An 11,169-nucleotide genomic window follows, 5' to 3' on the forward strand; every position below is an offset into this window, starting at 1 on the left:
GGGGGGGGGGGGGGGTGGGGGGGGGGGCTGGATCCAGGTTGCGGTGGGGCAGTAGGGGAGGCTGCACTTGTTCTCTATTGTAATAGCACAATTTGAGGGCTGGGGGCCAAATAGCATCAGGATTCTTGGATCCAGCCTCTCTCTCTGACAGACACACACACACACTCTCTGACAGACAAACAGACACACACACACACTCTCCCGGCCCCACGCGCAGTGCATCTGCAGGCTCCCCTCCCCTGCCCGGTCTCTGCAATTCCCCAGCACCCTGGCGGCTTGGAGAGCGATGCCCGCGGGGCCGGATGGGGTGTCGGGGGGACGCATGGAAAAGTCCCGGGGAGTGAGTGACCGGGGGGGGGTACTTCTCCCCTGCCCAGGGGTCCGCCCCACACAGAGCCACCCCTCCAACCCCGCACAGTACCCACCTGTCTGGGGAGGGTGTTTCCTCCGCCCGCTCCACGCGCTGCAGGCGGGCTCTCCGGGGCTCTCCAGCCAGGCTCCGAGCTCCTGCCCAGCCCGCTGTGGTGCTCGCCACCGACCGGCCAAGAAAGTTTCTCAAAGGCCGGGGCTGCTCCCGCGCCGGCAGCTGCGCGCGAACTGGCCGCTCCCCTCTCGCCGGCGAGCGTGGCCGGCCACTCGCTCGCCCGCTCCAGGCTGGTGCCTGGATGAAATTCAAACCCACGGACTGAGCCCTGGCGCCGCGGGGCCGGGAGACTCAGGCGGGGGGCTCTAGGGCGCCCCCTGGAGGTTGTCACCGCCCCAGGAACGCGAGCCCGGCGAGTTCTCCCCGCAGCAGCCACGTTCCATGCGCTGGGGCTCGCCCAAGCTGAAGGAAGGACTGGCCGCGGCTGGCTAAGGCACACCACGCTCTCTGAGCCGGACTTCCTGGGGAGTGCCCGCTTTGTCGGCTCAGTCACACCCTCGCCGCTGGGACTAATGTCACTGAAAGAAGAGGGGGAAAAGGAGAAGGATGGAAAAAACACGGACCCCGAGGAATTCTATTTAAATACAAGTATCAGAGGGGTAGCCGTGTTAGTCTGGATCTGCGTCTGCCGAAGTGGGTATTCACCCAGGAAAGCTTATGCGCCAATACAGTTAGCTATTTAAATACAGTTTGTAAATATGCCATTCTCCCAGGGAGCAGAGCCCACCTAGGGAAAGCTGTCTAGATCTGAATGGGGGTTGGACCTACTGGATTCTAAGATTGACTTCCATCTTAAAAACCTAGAGCTAACTTTTCTGGCGGTTTTGAGCCATCCTTTCTGGAGCCGGGCTATCATTGTCTGTTAAAATCGAAGGGGTGTGCCAAACAGCCTCTGGAAGGGTTAGGACTCTCTCCATAAAAGTAAACACCCTGCCTTCCACTTTCTCTATGCCATCTCACAGCAATGTTTCACTGCTCCCCTTGGAAACCGGTGCTGTAAAACAACTTCTCACATGCACCCTGAGAAAGCAAGCCACTTGGTACCCAGGTCACTCCCGCTGTCAAGTTTTGTTAGTGTTTATTTTGTTTGTTTGTTTGTTTTTTTAAACTCTTCCTGCTTCCTTCCTCAGCTCCAAATGAAGCGATAACATGTACATTGAACAAGGTAGCTGAACCTTAACACTGTTCTATTAAATAAGGTGGAAGCAGACATGGCACTTTAAACCCTGATTATGGGAAATCTGAAACAGGATGCAGTGGTCACTGACCTACTCTAATATCCTCCTCTTTTCTATTCAGCCATTTAGCCAGCACATGCCTACATTTTGCTAATGAGGCAATTTGATTATATAGGTACTAAAAGCAGGGAAAAATCGATTTTGTCCAGAGATTATTAATAGAGTGTCAATAGTAACCAAATGGATGACAGAAAAGAGCCTCACTGGCTCTTGGGAGGCTTAAAGGCAACCTGCAAAGGTTTGTTTGTATAGAATCAGAGCATATCAGGGTTGGAAGGGACCTCAAGAGGTCATCTAGTCCAACCCCCTGCTCAAAGCAGGACCAATTCCCAACTAAATCATCCCAGCCAGGGCTTTGTCAAGCCAGGCCTTAAAAACCTCCAAGGAAGGAGACTCCACCACCTCCCTAGGTAACGCATTCCAGTGCTTCACCACCCTCCTAGTGAAATAGTGTTTCCTAATATCCAACCTGGACCTCCCCCACTGCAACTTGAGACCATTGCTCCTTGTTCTGTCATCTGCCACCACTGAGAACAGCCGAGCTCCATCCTCTTTGGAACCGCCCCTTCAGGTAGTTGAAGGCTGCTATCAAATCCCCTCTCATTCTTCTCTTCTGGAGACTAAACAATCCCAGTTCCCTCAGTCTCTCTTCATAAGTCATGTGCTCCAAACCCCTAATCATTTTTGTTGCCCTCCGCTGGACTCTTTCCAATTTTTCCACATCCTTCTTGTAGTGTGGGGCCCAAAACTGGACACAGTATTCCAGATGAGGCCTCACCAATGTCGAATAAAGGGGAACGATCACGTTCCTCAATCTGCTGGCAATGCCCCTACTTATACAGCCCAAAATGTCGTTAGCCTTCTTGGCAACAAGAGCACACTGTTGACTTATATCCAGCTTCTCGTCCACTGTGACCCCTGGGTCCTTTTCTGCAGAACTGCTACCTACCCATTCGGTCCCTAGTCTGTAGCAGTGCATGGGATTCTTCCGTCCTAAGTGCAGGACTCTGCACTTGTCCTTGTTGAACCGCATCAGGTTTTTTTTGTCCCAATCCTCTAATTTGTCTAGGTCCCTCTGTATCCGATCCCTACCCTCTAGTGTATCTACCATGCCTCCTAGTTTAGAGTCATCTGCAAACTTGCTGAAAGTGCAGTCCACACCATCTTCCAGATCATTAATAAAGATATTAAAGAAAACCGGCCCCAGGACCGACCTTTGGGGCACTCCGCTTGAAACCAGCTGCCAACTAGACATGGAGCCATTGATCACTACCCGTTGAGCCCGATGATCTAGCCAGCTTTCTATCCACCTTACAGTCCATTCATCCAGACCATACTTCTTTAACTTTGCGGCAAGAATACTGTGGGAGACCGTATCAAAAGCTTTGCTAAAGTCAAGGAATAACACATCCACTGCTTTCCCCTCATCCACAGAGCCAGTTATCTCATCATAGAAGGCAATTAGGTTAGTCAGGCACGACTTCCCCTTGGTGAATCCATGCTGACTGTTCCTGATCACTTTCCTCTCCTCTAAGTGTTTCATAATTGATTCCTTGAGGACCTGCTCCATGATATTTCCAGGGACTGAGATGAGGCTGACGGGCCTGTAGTTCCCTGGATCCTCCTTTTTCCCTTTTTTAAAGATGGACACTACATTAGCCTTTTCCCAGTCATCTGGGACCTCCCCTGATCGCCATGAGTTTTAAAAAATAATGGCTAATGACTCTGCAGTCTCATCCGCCAACTCCTTTAGCACCCTCGGATGCAGCGCATCCGGCCCCATGGACTTGTGTACGTCCAGTTTTTCTAAATAGTCCTGAACCACTTCTTTCTCCACAGAGGGCTGGTCACCTTCTCCCCATATTGTGCTGCCCAGTGCAGCAGTCTGGGAGCTGACCTTGTTTGTGAAGACAGAGGCAAAAAAAGCATTGAATACATTAGCTTTTTCCACATCCTCAGTCACTAGGTTGCCTCCCTCATTCAGTAAGGGGCCCACACTTTCCTTGACTTTTTTCTTGTTGCTAACATACCTGAAGAAACCCTTCTTGTTACTCTTAACATCTCTTGCTAGCTGCAACTCCAAGTGTGATTTGGCTTTCCTGATTTCACTCCTGCATGCCTGAGCAATATTTTGATACTCCTCCCTGGTCATTTGTCCAATCTTCCACTTCTTTTAAGCTTCTTTTTTGCGTTTAAGATCAGCAAGGATTTCACTGTTTAGCCAAGCTGGTCGCCTGCCATATTTACTATTCTTTCTACACATCGGGATGTTTGTTCCTGCAACCGCAATAAGGATTCTTTAAAATACAGCCAGCTCTCCTGGACCCCTTTGCCCTTCATGTTATTCTCCCAGGGGATCCTGCCCATCTGTTCCCTGAGGGAGTCAAAGTCTGCTTTTCTGAAGTCCAGGGTCCGTATTCTGCTGCTCTTCTTTCTTCCTTGTGTCAGGATCCTGAACTCGACCATCTCATGGTCACTGCCTCCCAGGTTCCCATCCACTTTTGCTTCCCCTACTAATTCTTCCCTGTTTGTGAGCAGGAGGTCAAGAAAAGCTCTGCCCCTAGTTGGTTCCTCCAGCACTTGCACCAGGAAATTGTCCCCTACACTTTCCAAAAACTTCCTGGATTGTCTGTGCACCGCTGTATTGCTCTCCCAGAAGATATCAGGGTGATTAAAGTCTCCCATGAGAACCAGGGCCTGCGATCTAGCAACTTCTGCTAGTTGCCAGAAGAAAGCCTCGTCCACCTCATCCCCCTGGTCTGGTGGTCTATAGCAGACTCCAACCACGACATCACCCTTGTTGCTCACACTTCTCAACTTTATCCAGAGACTCTCAGGTTTTTCTGCAGTTTCATACTGGAGCTCTGAGCAGTCATACTCCTCTCTTACATACAATGCAACTCCCCCCACCTTTTCTGCCCTGCCTGTCCTTCCTGAACAGTTTATATCCATCCATGACAGTACTCCAGTCATGTGAGTTATCCCACCAGGTCTCTGTTATTCCAATCACATCATAGTTCCCTGACTGTGCCAGGACTTCCAGTTCTCCCTGCTTGTTTCCCAGGCTTCTTGCATTTGTGTATAGGCACTTAAGATAACTCATCCATCCTCCCTCTTTCTCAGCATGAGACAGGAGTCCTCCCCTCTTGCACTCTCCTGCTTGTGCTTCCTCCCAGGATCCCATTTCCCCACTTACCTCAGGGCTTTGGTCTCCTTCCCCCGGTGAACCTAGTTTAAAGCCCTTGAAAATTAGGTTCAAGTGTTTTTGCTGCTTTATGATAGATAAAGAAGGTATGAAAGGTTGTCTCTCTCTCTCTCTGTTCCTGCTTGTTCTTTACAGTAGAATTATCAGGAAAAAATGGTTGCTCACCCTACAGTAACCGTCAGGTGTAGTAGGTGGATTTGTTTAAGGTGTAGACCAGGCCTCAATTCCCTCACCATTGCAAGTCAATGTTGCTGAGGATTCTGAAAGAGGGGATGGAGGATGGGTCCTGGGATGAGGAGTGCCATCTGCATCAGCTGAACAATTGTAGTACTGCTCTCCCGGACTTGGCTGCTCAGCCCCGAGTGTAATGCTTGCCAAAGGTCAGTGGGTCGCAGCTTGGCAGATTTCTGATCTGGGCACATTCCTGAAGCAGGCAGAGGATGCCACTTGAGCTCTAAGGCTCACTCTGCTAATGTTGGATGAGAGAGAGCTAGACTGATAACATAGCAAGATACATTGCGTTACCCATTTCAATATCCTCTCTGAAGAGATGGCCTGACCTTTAGAAAGTGTCAGGTTTCTCACTCCTGTGGCTCTCCAGTTCTGATCCAGGACTCGGAGGCTCTATCCTTGGAGAAGTGATGTTTTATGTCTTCTTTTTGAGACTTTCCTTCATGCTGCAGCTCTGTCTGGCTCAGTGATTCAGTGTCACCTTTATGTGGCACAGGTGCCAGCTTTGCTGCCTGGAGTGCCAGTATGGCTGGGGGAGGGGGAGGGTCTTCGGCACCAGCGTTTTTGGCACTGGGAACTTCACCCACATTGATAGGTTGGTATCAAAGTCATTGGTGCTGGCTCTGCTGGTATCCTCTTTGCCTTCTTTCCACTTCCAGATACCCAGTGCTCAAGGGAGCACTGGCCGATGCTGGCTTATCCAGCCTCCCTTTGGTAGCGTTTTATTTTATGTTTGTACAGCACCCAGCACAGGGAGACCCTGATCCTGATTGAGGCCTCTGGATTTTGCGGTAACACAAATAAATCAAATCATATGGGAACATTCATAGAAGCAAGAAAGTCAAGACTCTTACCTCTATAGAGTTTAAGACTGGAAGGGACCATTATGATCATCTAGAGCCTGTCCTTCTGCATAACACACGCCAAGGAACCACTCAATTTCTGCATTAAGCCCAGAGTTTCTGTTTGAGCTATGCCATATCTTCTAGAAAGTTAATTCTAAGTCTGAGAGATGGAGAATCCACCTCATTCCTATGTAAGTGGTTCCAATGGTTGATGATCCTCAGTGACAACAATGTGTCTTATTTCTAGTCTGAATTTCTCTATCTCCAGCTTCCAACCACTGGATGCCTTTTTCAACTAGATTAAAGAGCTGTCTACTATTAGAAATCTCTTCTCCATGTAGGTACTTGTAGGCCATGATTGAGTCACCTCAGTCTTTTTTTGGATAAACTATATTGAGATTGAGCGTAAGTCTCTCACGGTAGAGCATGTTTTCCAGACCTCAGATCGTTATTGTAGTTCTTTGTTGATTTCTTTCAGATTTGTTAAAATCCTTTTGGAGTATGGACACTGGAACTGGACACAGTATTCCAGTAATGGTCTCATTGATACCATATACAGGTAATGCCATCTCATTTAGGGATTGTGTTCACCCTCTGAGCTACACATCATACTGGGAGCTCATATTCAACTCTTTATCCACAATGACTCCAAGTCCTTTTCCGTTGCTGCTTTCCAGGATGCAGTTCCTCATCTTGTGTGACTTACATTCTTTGTTCCTAAATATAGGACCTGCCTGTATTAAAACCCACGTTCAAATAAGCCCATTTTACCAAGCAATCCAGGTTGATCTATATAACTGACCTGTCTCAATGATTACCACTCCACAAACTTATGTGTGATTCGCAAGTTTTATCAGATAATTTATAAAGATCTTGAACAGCATTGAGCTGAGAACAGGTCCCTGGGGACTGCACTAAAAACACCTCCATTGGATGACTATTCCCCATTTACAATTCCTTTTTGTAATCTAGCAATATCCATTTACTAGTGGCTACATTGATTTTGAATGATGGTGTTTTTTGTTTTTTGTTTTAATCAGAATCTCATGCAGAACTAAGTCAAATGCCTTACAAAAGTCTAGGTCTATTACGTCAACAGTTACCTTTAGCAGCCAAGCTTGTGATCTCCTCAAGAACCAACAATAAATTTGTTTGACAAGACCTATTTTCCATGAAACCATCTTGATTGGCATAAATTATGCTGCATCTTTTAATTATTTACTATTTGCATCCCATATTGGCCTTTTCACGATTTTACCTGGGATCGTTCTCAGACTAACTGGTCTATAGATTGTCACATCATCCCCTTTATCCCTTTTTAAATAGTGGGGCATTGGCTTTTTTCCAGACCTCTGGAACTTCCCCAGTGTTGCAATGTTTGTTAAAAATCCACAGCAATGGTCCAGACAGCTCATCATCCAATTCTTTTAATACTCTTGGGCACAAGTTATCTAGCCCCACAGATTCAAAGGTTTAATAGTTGCTGCTTAACATCCTCTTAGTTATTGCTGGAATAGAAAGTATTTCATTATCACTAAGATAGGATTCTCTTGTTTCTTTCTGAATACAGAAGAAATATTTATTGAATATTTCTGCTTTTTCTGATTGTTAATTTTATCTAGACCTATCCCATGGTCTAGATAAAATTAACTTGTCTAGACCTATCCCATGGTTAGGACTTTGTTCTCAATATATTTAAAGAAGTCCTTAAGCCCTATCGACCATAAGCTTCTTTTATCAAGTGTCTGCATTTCCTAACTGCAGATAGGTATTAATTGCTATCAGCGTCCCCATTTGTAATTTTTATATTGTTTTCTTCACTGGCCTTCTTAAATCAGGATAGCTTTTACAGCAAAGAAGCCTTCCTCTGTGACTACAGAATTGTGTTTTCCTGAGCATCTAATAAAGCATTCTTAAATAACTGAGTTATCATTCACATTTTTTTGTTTAAATATTTACTCTCCCTCAATTTTGCCCATCATTGTTTTAAGCTTTGGGAAATTGGTGTGCGTATGCCTGTGCATGTTCCTGAGGTAGGCACTATATTCTGATTGAACATAGAAAATGGATTTAGATCACAAGCAGTTACACCTTCATTTTTCAGTTCAAGATACTCTACTCTCTAAAACTAAAAGAATAATAGCTCTAGAATAAAATGTTAGTTAACCTACTCACTACTCTTAAATCACAATAGAGACCTTTCAGCCATAACAACTGACCCAAAGTACTAAAGTTTGGAGGAAACCAGTGTAACATGAATCTTGAAGAAGTTTCCCTTCAAGACAGCAGTGAACTCTGTATAAAGAAACACTGACCTTTGAAATGTGCCATGCAAACTACTCTCTATGATGTACTCTCTGCTTAGTTAGAGTTACCATACGTCTGGATTTTCCCGGACATGTCTGGCTTTTTGGGCCACAAATCCCTGTCTGGGGGGAAATCCCCAAAAGCCGGACACGTCCGGGAAAATAAGGAGGTAGGGCCCGGCGGTGCAGGGCCGGGTGGTGCAGGGCTGGGGGCCGGCGTGGTGCTCGGCAGGGACTGGGATCAGGGGCGCGGGGCCGGCACGGTGCTGGGCCGCCCTGGGGGCCGGCACAGTGCTTGGCCGTGGCTGGGGCTGGGGGCGCAGGGCTGGCGCAATGGTGGGCCGGGGGCGGCGTGGTGCTGGGCCGGGGGGTCGGCGCAGTGCTGGGCTGGGGGCCGGTGCGGTGCTGGGCCGGGGGCGCGGGCACTTGGCTGGGGGCCGGCGCAGTGCTCGGCTGGGGGTGCGGGCACTTGGCCGGGGGCCAGGGCCCCAGCTGGGCGGGAGATGCCGGGGCCAGAGGCTCTTGGCCTGGGCCGGCCGGCCACCAAAGGGAGCTGCTCAGCCAGGGGGGCCGGACTGAGCTGCGCTGCGCCGCACCCCGCCCCAGCTTACCTGCTGCCTCCCTGTTTCAGGCTTCCCACAAACATTTGATTCGCTGGAAGCAGGGGACGGGGAGGAGCAGGGGGCGGAGCGTTCAGGGGAGGGGGTGGAGTTGGGGCGGGGCCGGGGACCCATGGAGTGTCCTCCTTTTTAAAAATTGAAATATGGTAATCCTAGCTTAGTTGATGCACCAATAACAATGTCTTGCTCGGGTAAGTTGTTATATTATTTTGTACTACTTTTTCCAATAAGAAAACAGCTACTTCCGGCCAGACAAAGTTGCATCACTCCAGATACTCCGTCTGCAAGGTGGTGGAAAAAAAACCCCACACTTCTGAGCTCTTTTTGCAAAATGTTGAAGTTGCTGTGAGATGGGAGTGAGCATAGACTCCTACTGAAAGTGTGATCACTCAGTTCATCTTGAACAGAATAGTGCTTTTGATAAACAGACTTGCATCTGTGGATCCAAGAGATATTTGTGGCATTGATAAACACTTCTGTTTGTGCCTTAACATAACCTTCCGCCTGACTAAAGGTATCAGAGCTATCTAGCGGTTAGAGATATTAGTCGACACAGGAAGTGAACGTGCTAGTTAAACCACCAAGCTAACTCAGCTCTAGGTAAAGTTTGCTCTGACATCCAGCTTCTAGTGGAGAGGTATTTATATTACAATTGCAAGGTTCAACAATGGCAAAGGACTGAATGGTCGTGGTCTATGTCACATACAACTTGTACATGGTAGGCTGCAGGGGTTCTGTTAGAAGATCAGGCTTCTGTATCAAATATGGACTGGCCATAGTGCTACCATCTCAAAGAGATGCACACTAGAGGTGTTCAGTCTAAGGTCCTTTAATGCTCTGCCAGGTATGGCTAAGTTAGGTTAAATAAGGTATGTGACACAGCACCACCCAGTGGCCAACAGTAGAATACAGTTCCATTCCATCCCCCCACCCCCAAGTTCTTCATTTCAACCATTTACAAAATTTCTACTATCATACCGTCTTTGAAGTTCAGTATGGTTCAGTCTGCTGTCCTCCCTTCTTCATGGCTGAACAGTATAATAGAGTTTAGCATTCCATTACAGTCTGGACTCTCATATACATCAGTGACCAAAACAAGCTTTTCACTGTAATCATGCTGTATCAGAGATAGGACCAGGGTGTTTTAGAGTTGCTTTGGGTACATCTTCACTACCCGCCATATCGGCGGGTAGCAATCGATTTATCCAGGATTGATATATTGCGTCTCGTTAAGACACGATATATCGATCCCCGAACGCGCTCACCGTCTACTCCGGAACTTCACCAGAGCGAGCAGCGGTAGCGCAGTCGACGGGGGAGCCGCGGCCGTTGATCCCGCGCCGTGTGGACCCCAGGTAATTAAGTTGCTCTGTATGCACTTATAGCACCTAATCCAGGTACCCCTGGCTCCCCCTATAGGTTGCCAATCTTGCTAGGTTGTTTTTCAGTGGCTCAGCCCTCCAGCCAGGTGTGTCAGTAAAAAAATGAATGAACCCCTTCTGGGGAAAGAGAGTTCAACAAATTGTCTGCCCTCACCAGGGTATTCATCCCTCTCCAAGCCCTGTAAATTCAGCCCTTAGCTTGGGCTTCCCAAAGAGCCTTGTCCCCTTTTCAGGGCTTAGGCTCCTTTGCCAGTGGAGGAACCCGGGCCCACCCAATGGTCCTGGTTCCAGCCCAGGGATCCTATCCACAGCAGCCACACACTCACTCCTTGAATTAATTACTGCTGTTTTCCCTGGGTATCTTATCTCCTACTCCCTTTCCTTTGACCTGTTACCTTAGGGTTACACTTCTTAGGTCCTCTCTCCCCCAGTAAATGCAGCTATTAAACTCCTTTGGCCAGAGAGGAGAACCCTTTTCCACCCTCTGGTCCCAGCCAAGAACTGACCTGCTCAGGCCCTGCTGAGCCAGCTGGGGTCTCATTTCCTAGAGGCACCTCATGGAAATAGCCAGACCTGGAGGACCAACCTTTGCTGCTCCTTTCCGGGATGGATGTAGTAGGACTGCAGGGCCTTCAACAGGGGGCCACAAAGAGCCAGGCACATCCCACTGTAGGATCTGATTCTCAGAGGTACTGAGTACCCACAGCTCCCATTAACTTAAGTCAAAGGTGTTGGGTGCACAGAGTTTCTGAAAATCAGACTTTGTTCTTTTCTTGGAAATGGTGAAAGCTGAGTCACAGACTCAGGCCAGAAAACAAAACAAAACACATTGGGGGTGGTCTGAGGCAGTGTTGTTGCTGGCAAGGGGTGAGGATAATATGTTGGAACAAGCTGCCCAGACACTAAAACTTTATGAAC

At 48.2% G+C, this 11,169-nt stretch overlaps 1 protein-coding gene across 2 annotated transcripts in view; it reads right to left on the reverse strand.

Annotated features, from left to right (window-relative positions):
* The window catches only part of ADORA2A (adenosine A2a receptor), a 37,232-nt gene extending 36,071 nt beyond the window's left edge, over positions 1-1,161 (reverse strand). For both annotated transcript variants that reach the window (XM_034791319.1, XM_034791320.1), the window contains exon 1: positions 426-1,161. The gene's annotated coding sequence lies outside the window, so the exon portion shown is untranslated. The remainder of the gene's footprint in view (positions 1-425) is intronic.
* Between the last annotated feature and the right edge of the window lie 10,008 nt (positions 1,162-11,169).

This window comes from Trachemys scripta, chromosome 15 (genome assembly GCF_013100865.1).
Source record: "Trachemys scripta elegans isolate TJP31775 chromosome 15, CAS_Tse_1.0, whole genome shotgun sequence".
NCBI classification, from domain to species: Eukaryota; Metazoa; Chordata; order Testudines; family Emydidae; genus Trachemys; species Trachemys scripta.